The 8,345-nt window shown below is 45.2% G+C and overlaps 1 long non-coding RNA gene across 1 annotated transcript; it reads left to right on the top strand.

Moving 5' to 3' along the window:
* Positions 1-587: 587 nt before the first annotated feature.
* LOC144376892 (uncharacterized) lies at positions 588-6,292 on the top strand. Its single transcript, XR_013437256.1, has 3 exons — positions 588-707; positions 5,962-6,062; positions 6,250-6,292. It is a non-coding gene; the product is annotated as an uncharacterized LOC144376892 (long non-coding RNA).
* The last annotated feature ends 2,053 nt before the right edge of the window (positions 6,293-8,345 follow it).

Genomic DNA, 8,345 nt, shown 5'->3' with positions numbered 1-8,345 from the left:
GACAAATAATCTGAGGAGAGAACAAAAAAGCAGTTGTTTGCTGCTTAATGCCAAGCCACAAAAACATGGAGGCTTTCTGGCCCCCGATAGAAGAAAACTCCCTATCCCAGGCATACTTGAGTGTTCGCCTGCAGACTGAGGTGACACAGAAAGCACCACTGTCCCTGGAGCCCCTTTCACTGGGCAGGAGCCACCTCCCTCATTCATAATTCAATAAGACAGGGGTCCAGGGGAGCCAGAGAGGCCAGTGCCAGGCTGTGCCAAGCCAAAGGGTGGCTGTGATGGGGTGAGGTGGCCTGAAAGCAGGTCGTTAATGCACATGGATGCCCTGCCTGCCAGGTGCCAGTTTTCTTGGCCAGAAGAATCTGTTTGAAAAAAAAAAAAAAGTACAAAACCTTGTGTTCAAAAGTTTTGGAGTTTATAACATATACAGGCTCACACACACATGCCCAAAAATACACAAACTGCTTGTGATACATACACTTAGAGCCAAAATAAACAGGGCCCTGGCCAAAAACCCTGTAGGTTAGCAACCGGCCAATGTAGCATTTAAAGTTAGAGGCCAACAGAAAAACCCAAACAGTGGTGTTTTTCCTGAACTCAAAGTCACCAGTCGGTATTGCTTTTCCTTTACAGAATGGTTTTCTAATATCTTCACTCAGGAAAGAGCCTGTCTGCAGAGAGGCCCGTGACGGGTTTGCTATTAGGTGAGTTCATTACCGTAAATCCATCCAAGACGAGTTCCAATAACAATTACGAGGCCATCAAGCCATGAAACCCAATGGCCGCTTTGGATTTGTGACCAGTGCCAGTGAGAGGGAAAAGAGAGGTCTTGGACTTCTAGAATTGCCTGCTCTCCAAAGTTTATGGAAGCACTGAGGTCCCAGAGAAGGAAGGAGCAGTTTTGGGGGCCAGCCAGCTGACACCTGGAACAGCAGGCTGGGGCGGGGGTGTCCTGTTCCCCTCTCAAGCCCTCACAGTCCTCCTGGCACAGTGTGGAGTGGGTAGAGGATTCCTAGTGTCCATCATCTCAGGTGTAAAATGCCTCTTCATGACCTCATTTAAGGCCTATTCTCAGGGAGGAATTGATGTCCATTAATACTATTTAGTCTGAATACATTGAAATCATCCTTTTTATCCCATAAGATGTGTTGCCTTTGATATTGGTGGCCTAATATCCTTGAATTCTACTAAAAGAATGGGAATTCTTGGCCAGAAAAGGGGAGAGTATATGGTAGAGATGAGGAGGGTCTCTCTTTACCAAAAGCTATCTCTGTTGCCTGCTGATTCTTTCTTCAAAGCCTTCAGATCTCAGCTTAAGTTTTAATTTTCCAGTCCTCAGTAGGTCAAATCCCAATGAGATGATATCTTGCTCCTATACACCTCTCCTTAGCATTTATTGAAGTTTTACATTTTTATGTATGATTGTTTATGTCTGCCTCTCCTTTTGAGCTCCATATGTCTGGACCCATGCCTCTATTTTATTACTATTCTCTCTCAAGTACATGGTGAATGTTTGGCATATAGCACATGCTCAATGAATGCTTGTTGAATGAAGAAATCAATTAATGGTTAAATGAAGACTTGGGTAGACAGGTGGGTGGATGGGTGGGTAGTGGATGGATGGATGGATGGATAATGGGTGTGTGGATGGATGAATGATTGATAGACGATGGAATTTTATTACAACTCCATCAGGGCCCCGTCCATCTTCCTGTGATCCTGCCTCCCAAGAACTGTTGCTGCAACATGACGGAGAAGCCCAGTCAATAGGTGATGGTGTCATTGGATGCTCATGATAAATGACATCAAGCAGGAGCCAAGAAAGGCCAAGAGAAAAACCAAGGAGAAGGGCAGGGAAGATAAAAGGCAGAGGGGGAGAAATTGTAGAAAAACAGACTACGGGCAGCTGGAGGAGACAAGCAGAAGCTGTGGGAACCTGAGGGAAAAACAGAGGGAGTGGGGCAGGCGGGCAGTTGAGAGGGGCAATCGTGGAAACGAATTCGTGTCATCGGGAACACAAAGCGATAGGCGCTTCCCTAAGCAGACTGCAAGGAGGTGGAGGTTGAAGGTGGGAGGCTTGAAGGAGGAAGAGAGGAGGGGAAGAATCCTAACCAGAAAAATTTAAGTAGCAGAGAAAGAGGGAAACAAGATGAGAGAAAAATGCTGGCCCTGAATACTACAGAAGGGGCACCCGGGTGGGAGAGCCAAAGCCACAGCCGCCTTGCCAAGGGAGGAAACCGTAGGAGACCCACCCGCCGGAATCTTGAAGTCTCGGACTTTTTCCACCTTATGAGCTGTAAATTGATCTATTCAGTTAAAGAAACCTGGTTTTTATTGAGTAATTTCCTCTGAACGACCTCCAGTTTTGAAAATGTCCCCAAACTTCTCTGATTCTGCCCCCCTTCCTCCTGGGTCCCCACGTCAATGCCCGTAAATCACTGGGAGGCAGCCCCCCCTGGCCACATGTCAGGCCACTTGGCTAATCCTGATATGGCCCTCGGAGCCGCTCGGCACAGAGACCTCAGAGCTGCTTGTTCTGCCAGCCGATTCCCAGCATGCCCCTCGGGAGCTGACATCCCAGCAGCAGCTCTGGAGCCCCCAGCCACAGAAGGGATTTCTCACTGGTTGGGAGCCACATCCTCTGCCTGGCCTCAGATATCAAGGAAATTTCTCAATTTCTCTTCTTAGCCTTCAAATGAAGCCTCTTGCAGAAGAAAACAAGGGCTCTTTATGGGAAACTGCGCCCATCACTTGCTTTTATATGACATCCTTTATGCAGTATCCCTCAAAGCACTTTCACAGACAAGTGCCATTGTCTTCCCCCTTACAGATGGCACCAAGAGGAAAGCACAGAAAGTTAAGTAGTTCAGTGAAGGTCATTCAAAAAGTCAGAGCAGAGGTGGGAAAGAAACCCAGGGCTCCCTGCTCCCAGGCCATCACCTGCCCACTCCCAGGCCTGGCTATAAGCGGCCAGTGTCTGTGAGTGCCCTTCCCACACTCGCCAGCCTGCAAACCCCCCTCTTCTTTGCTACTTACAACTCGCAACTGAGCCCCCCTCCTTCTAAACCAGGATTGCACAGATCTCTGGATGGAAGGGGCCATCTTGCAAAATCAATTGAAGGCCGATGGACCTGCCAAGACCCAAAAAGGGTTGAGAGGGGGGCTGTGGGCCCCTCAGGAGGTGAGATGCAGGCGTCAGACTCAAAAAGCAATTGCATTACCTGTGTGGCTGAGGTTTTACTGCCTGCTCAATCTGAAAGTTAGCAAAGTAGTAATCAATGAAAAGGAAATATAATTGAGAAGATTAAAAGCTGAGGGTGGGTATGGACTGGGGAGGGAAGTGATTGCTAAAGAGGTCCATTTGTATAATTCAAAGGTCGATGCCTCTCATTAAACTCGCATCTCCAGACACTCAGGGGATGAAAGAGAACCTCTCCATACTGACTGGCTGACACCTAAGAGTTTCCTCCAGCCACTTTCAAGGGCAGTGTGAGGCCAGAGGGACAGAAGAAACCGCTGGAAGGCATTTTAGGGGAATCCATAAGCAAAAGAACATTTGGAGAATTGAAAAACACAAACAGGTCTTCTGACCCTCTTAAAAAGTATATCCAAGTTTCTTTTAGACTCTGAGGGCTTATTTACATGATCTGAACAAAAGCTGAGTCCATGCTCTGGGAGAGTCTAGGCTGGCAGGCTCTCACCTTCTCTGTTTATATTCATAACCTTCCTCCAATGTGTGTGCACGTGCACACACACACACACACACACACACACACTCACACACTCACACACTCTCACACATTTATCCTGAATGGAATGCATGTTTTTATGGCTCTGGATGAGTAATGGGCTTTGGCTGATACCACATGTTTACTTACTGAACTAGCAACTGCATCTGTTTTTGAGACAGATGACAAGCTCATCTTCCATGCCTTTCTGGAAAAAGAGAAAGAGAGAGGAGAAGGGGAAGGGGAAAGGAGGGAGGGAGACTCTGTGTGTGTGTGTATTCAGTTCCAAATGGAAGCCTGGGGGCTGTAGCGTCCCTCTTGTTTCTATCCTGTTCCCTAATCTAGAGTTTGTCTAGTGTATCTGTCTCCCTGTTCTTCATTTCCTCTCTGTCCTTGCTGCCTCTACCAGGAACCCCTATCTTAGAGGCCATAGGATCAGAAAGGGTTGCCAAATTTAGCAAATGCATCTGTTACTATTGCATCATAACACATTGCCACAAACTTAGCAGCCTACAACAAAACCCATTTTTAGCACATGGTTTCTAGGGATTAGGGATCTGGCACAGGACAGATGAGTTCTGTGCTCAGGGTGAAATCAAAGTGTTGGCCAGTCCTGCTATCTTTTCTGCTCTCTCAGGCCTGGGACCTCTTTTAGGTCGTTGGCAGAACCCAGTTCATTTTGGTGTAGAGCTAAAGTTCACTGTTTTCTTGCTAGCCATCTACCAGGAGCTGTTCTCAGGTTAGATGCTGCTCCCTGCCCTGTGGCCTTGTCCACAACACAGCAGTATGCTCCTCCAAGGCCACCAGAACATCCTCAACTTCTTAGAGTCTCTGACTTCCTGTTTCTGGCCTCTCACTCAGAATTACAGGGTTGATATGCTTAGGTTAGACCCAAGATAATCTGCTTTTTGGATTAACTCAAAACCAACTGATTAGTAACCTTAATCACATTTACAAAAATCCCCTCTGCCATGAAATATAACATAATCACAGGAATTATATCCACAGGCTCCATCTTCCCTTCAAGAGAAGAGATGATTCAGGGGCAAGAGCCATCAGGGAGCATCTAAGAATTCTGCCTCATTGGAGGAATAAAGATACAAGATGCCAAGTTAAACTCAAATTTCAGAAAAAAAGAAAACCAAGCAATTATTCTCTATAATTTTTAGTATAATTATTTTCCATACAATATTTAACACATTTATACAAACTAATATCCAACATTGACCTGAAATTCAAATTTAATCAGACATTCTGTATTTTATCTAGTAACTATAGATGCAGAGCCAGCAGGCCTCTGCTCCATTCAAATGCTGAGCTGGGCCTGCACTGGGGGAAAGAGTTTCCTTTGTGAAACAAGCAGCAGCAAAGTTTTCTTCAGCCAGGGGCCCTTTGGTGATAAGAAAAGGCCTCTGTGGCCTGATTTCTGCAAAACAGCTTTCACTGCTTCCCTCTTAGCTCCCTGGGCCCAAGCCTGTCAACACCCTGCAAACTCACAGAGAGCAATTGCTGTTCCTAGGCATCACACACCACCAGACCAGCCATGGAGCCCCCCTCCCCTAGGATCACGAAGTCTCTTCATGGGTGGGGTGTGGAATCTGGGCCAGAGGGAGGAAGGAACAACCCCAGACTCTCTCCCATCTGCCCCATGTGGAAGATTCCTGCCCCAGCAGAAGCTCTTTGGGGCTGAGGAAAGCAACCCTGAACCATCAGAGGAGTTCTCCCTGTGAGTGATGCCTGACTCCCCCACGGCTGCTCCGAATCCCTGCCAGTAACTCTTCCAACCCTGGCCAGCCCAGTGCTACATTTTAACAGGCCAGGCCCTATGAGCCTGATCCTGGATGGGTTATTCTTTCCAGTTTTCACTAACAAAAATCCCCTTTTATTTGGACACTCAAGTGGCCTCTAGGAAAGGAGCTTTCATGAGTCGCCAAAAATGTTTGGATGCGGCCACATTTGTGTGTGTGGCCAATTATATCCATACCTCTGGGGCTGATCCCACAGGCCTTTCTCAGGCAAAATTCCTCTGAACTTCCAGCAGACCCCCCACCCTTTTTCCTGAGTTCTATCTGCATGAGGAGGCCCTGGTAGCTGTCTGGGCTGGAGATGGGCTTATTCCTGGAGTTTTTACAGTTTATGAAATCAATCTGAATAGAGAGGGTGATTTATGTGAGCACTAGTCAATGTATTATTAGAATTAATATCATTATTTTACTGCTTCCCTTTTTAGGTTTTTCCTCTCATAAATCAATTTTGTTCGATAAGATTGGGCTGAGTTTTGGCTGCACACAGATTAGAGAGTTCTGCACTGTGGGAGCAAAGGACTATTTGGTGAGTTCAGACAATGCTTCCATTGTTTTCTGATTTATTGAGAGCTCAGGGTTTGCTGGTATTACACACACTTGCTGATGTTCTTTGCAAAGCAGGGATTAGTAAGATATATATATAAATATATATTTTAACCTGTAAGCTATCTCCATAGAGATTGGTTTCTCAAAACGTCTCTGGTTTTTTGTAGGCTGGCGTTTTTCCACAGCCAAGTCATGGTCACTGAGAGGGTAGGTAGGTGTTTTACAATCATTCTTTTATTTCCTTCACATTTGACCAACACACACCAACTTGTCTCATGTCTGTTCTGAATTTCTTAACTACTTGCACAGGAGAGTCCATTTTTTTTTTCTCCATCACAATCTTTATGAAGCAGCTTGGTTGTGGCATCCCTTTCTGGCTGACACTACCCTACTGCCAACCAGTGCTAACTCTAGCCCCCCATCAGAAGCCACTAAGGTGGCTAGTCAGGGCATGTCCCTGAGGATCAGTGTCCTCTTGATGTACCCCATACAAAGGTCCTTCCACTGCCTGCTTCTCAGACACTTGTTCCGGAGGTCACTGGGGATGCCTGTAATGATGGTCTTTGAAAAACCATCAGAGATGTTTAGAAATTGGTCCATCAGTGCCCATTGGACACAGCAACTTAATCTCCTGTCCAATCAGCTTTCTTCATCTCGTTCATCTATATCTTCACTCTCTCTCTGCCTCCAGAGCCTTCTGAGAGTTCGTACAATGACACGTCACCTGGAGACTTCTCTGCCCTGGTTCCTCTTTGTTGAAAATGAAGTTTACAATAATAAAATTAGGGGAACAGTGTGCATCTTCACTGGCACGTGCAGCTGCCTCTAAGGGGAATACTGAGGTTAACTCCTGTAAGGGTAGCTAAAAACCTGCTGCTTTGTTTTATTAAACCTACAAGAACTTAGAAGAAAGAGGTCATTTTTGTTTTGTTTTGCTTTGTCTTTCTCTTGCTCATGATGCTGGGGAATTGAATTTGGGACCTCACACATGCTAAGTATGCACTCTACCACTGAGCTACATCCTCAGTCCAAAAAAATTCGAGATTTTAAATAAGCCTTAAAGAGGTGAGGTTTCCAAGCCTAGGGACTTTCATATAATGGTCACTCATTAAACTGTTCTTGAATCAACTGCATTTGATATTGCCTTGTGCTTTTTTAAAAGAAATTACTAAAATAAAAACCTTCTCAAATGAAAACATTCCCAAGGAGGGGCAATGTCATCATTGGCTCATTATTATATCCTTAGTGACAATCCCATGTCAGAGTTTCCCCCAGTACTTGGGACTGAGAATTCTCAGAACAGCCTCAATTTTATGGAACATAATGTACCTACATGTGTGCACAGCACACTATGACATTATTGATCCCCAAACCCAATTTACACACCTTCTCTGGCTAACACTTGTAAGACTCTTTCTTCCAAGGGGGGACATTCCAGGGGGAAAATGAGTGAAGAAATTGCTTTTGGAAATGAAAATATATCTTTAAAATGTTGGTTCTGGAACACATACTGTTGAAATTGCAATTCAAGATGTCAAAAACCTGATTGGTGGTGGCATGCTTTACGGGGGCTCCTGCTACTTTAAAACTTCGTGTTCTAAGGTACTAGGCTTCATTTCCTCTCGTTCACTGACACAGTGTGCTGGTGAGCTGACACATTATTAGCCCCATTTCCATGTGCCAAAATTGAAGCTCGGGGACATTCGGTGACTTCCCCCAACACTGAGAGGCATGAACCCAAGCCAGCTTGCTGGTACTCCTCTTGAGAAGCACTGTTCAGAATGAGCACATTTTTCTAAATATCAGGCTCTTACTAACACATCCCCTGAACCAGGCTGTGATGAGGATGATGAATGACACGGATGACCATTTATTCTGACCCACTACACTTCAGGCACTGTATTTTTTTTATTTGTCTTTTTTTTTCAGATACTGTATTTTTCATGAATGTAATTTAATCTTCATAATGACTGGGTAAGTTTTTATTTCTTCATTGGGAAGAAAGAAATGCTAATTAACTAGCCCAAAGCCACGCAGCTAAATGATAGCCCAGCACTGATTAGACTGTGCTGTGTATGTTCTCGGTAACTATTGGATTGCCCTGCATGGAACGCTTGCTTAGAAGGGCTTGGCTAATTGTTTTTATGTCCCTTTAAAGCCACTCTTTAAATCTCCTCTTTTCTCACAGTGTATACTTCTAACTACTATCCCATACAGTATTTCCTCACATGACACTAACTGGTACCAACATAGAGCTGGCCAT

Source organism: Ictidomys tridecemlineatus, chromosome 4, assembly GCF_052094955.1.
Source record: "Ictidomys tridecemlineatus isolate mIctTri1 chromosome 4, mIctTri1.hap1, whole genome shotgun sequence".
NCBI lineage: Eukaryota > Metazoa > Chordata > Mammalia > Rodentia > Sciuridae > Ictidomys > Ictidomys tridecemlineatus.
This window is presented reverse-complemented; position numbering and strand designations above follow the sequence as displayed.